This window comes from Pyrus communis, chromosome 7, assembly GCF_041283825.1.
Source record: "Pyrus communis isolate YQ-2024b chromosome 7, ASM4128382v1, whole genome shotgun sequence".
NCBI lineage: Eukaryota > Viridiplantae > Streptophyta > Magnoliopsida > Rosales > Rosaceae > Pyrus > Pyrus communis.
In genome coordinates this window covers 15405311-15406597 of record NC_142571.1, presented here as the reverse complement: position 1 = coordinate 15406597, position 1287 = coordinate 15405311, and the positions used below count along the sequence as shown (strand labels likewise).

Sequence of the window (1287 nt, the reverse complement as noted above, 5' to 3'; positions counted from 1 at the left end):
ATTATGAGCTCTCTAAGCATCTCAAGCTACTACTGAATACAAACATGAATACCACTTACCTGGCACTTACCTGTGCGTCCATAGCACCAAATACACATATATAAATGTATGCCACTACTAATGCATGTGATGATAGTAGTTCAATCGTAGCTTACCTGGGCCTCCTCAGCACCATGCAACAGTATGCATAATTATGGTAATGCACATATTAAAATATGATGCATATATGACAGGATAATTAATTCGTATTTCTTTTAAAATACTTTTCTGGGAAATACGTCAAGCATACGTATATATATATATACTGAAAAATAACTGCCCACTCACTGATCACATCGACGTCTCATAGGTCCCTGAACCTCCCCTAGCTTGGTTACATTCTTCCTCTGTATAATTTTCACCTATACAAAAAGTAACCAAATTGACGTTATTTAACGTACATACGCCAAACATTCGTCCATAACTTTCTCATACGTTGCTCAATTTGGGTGTATGAATATACCACGGTGATCTACACGACGTCACGAACGCGTGACAATTTTCAGAACTCAATTTGGAGCTCTCACGCGCCCCCCACGCGCCCTGTTCACGCGCTGCCCACGCGCGCGTCTTCTTCCTCGCGTCGCCGGACTGGTTTCGCCGGCGGTGGGTGTTTTGCCGGAATTTCTGGGTAAACTTCAAAGTGTCATAACTTCTTCATTTCTTAACCATTTTCGACGTACTATATATCAAAATGAAGGTATTGACGAGACGAACACATCCATACCTGTCTCGACCCCTAACTCGCCGTGGTTTCGCCGGAAAAAGCCTCGAAAGTTCCGGCCAACTTTGAACCAAGCTTTCCCGACGTCCAAATTTGTCCAACGAAGCACTCCGAGCTTCCTTAGGACCTCACCAAGACATCTACAAGCTTCAAAATCCCAAAACATGCTAGTTTAAGTTTGCATGAACAGTACCTAAATCGGATTACCTCGAATCGACATGAAAACGAAGGATTTCTCACCTGAAAATGGTATGGTTGCACTCGTACGAGCTTCACGAGTCCAAAAATGCCCTTGGTTTCTTCGATCCATCAAGGTTTGGGTGATTTGTGTGTTGTCCGTACGTTTTTGAAGAAAGAAGAAGAAAGAACGGAGCTTGGGAGAGAGAGAGAGAGACAGAAAAGAGACAGAGGGAGAGGGAATCACGGGAGAGAAAGAGAGTGTGTGAGTGTATGTGTGGTCCTACAACACTACACAACACAACACTACACGTAAATGTAACGAACTAGGGGTAAAATTGTAATTT

General features: G+C 43.0%; 1 long non-coding RNA gene across 1 annotated transcript; it reads right to left on the bottom strand.

The window, feature by feature from the left end:
* Positions 1-317: 317 nt before the first annotated feature.
* Positions 318-910, bottom strand: LOC148695764 (uncharacterized). Its single transcript, XR_015964651.1, has 3 exons — positions 767-910; positions 503-666; positions 318-401 (listed from the first exon to the last, which is right to left on the bottom strand). It is a non-coding gene; the product is annotated as an uncharacterized LOC148695764 (long non-coding RNA).
* Positions 911-1287: the final 377 nt, after the last annotated feature.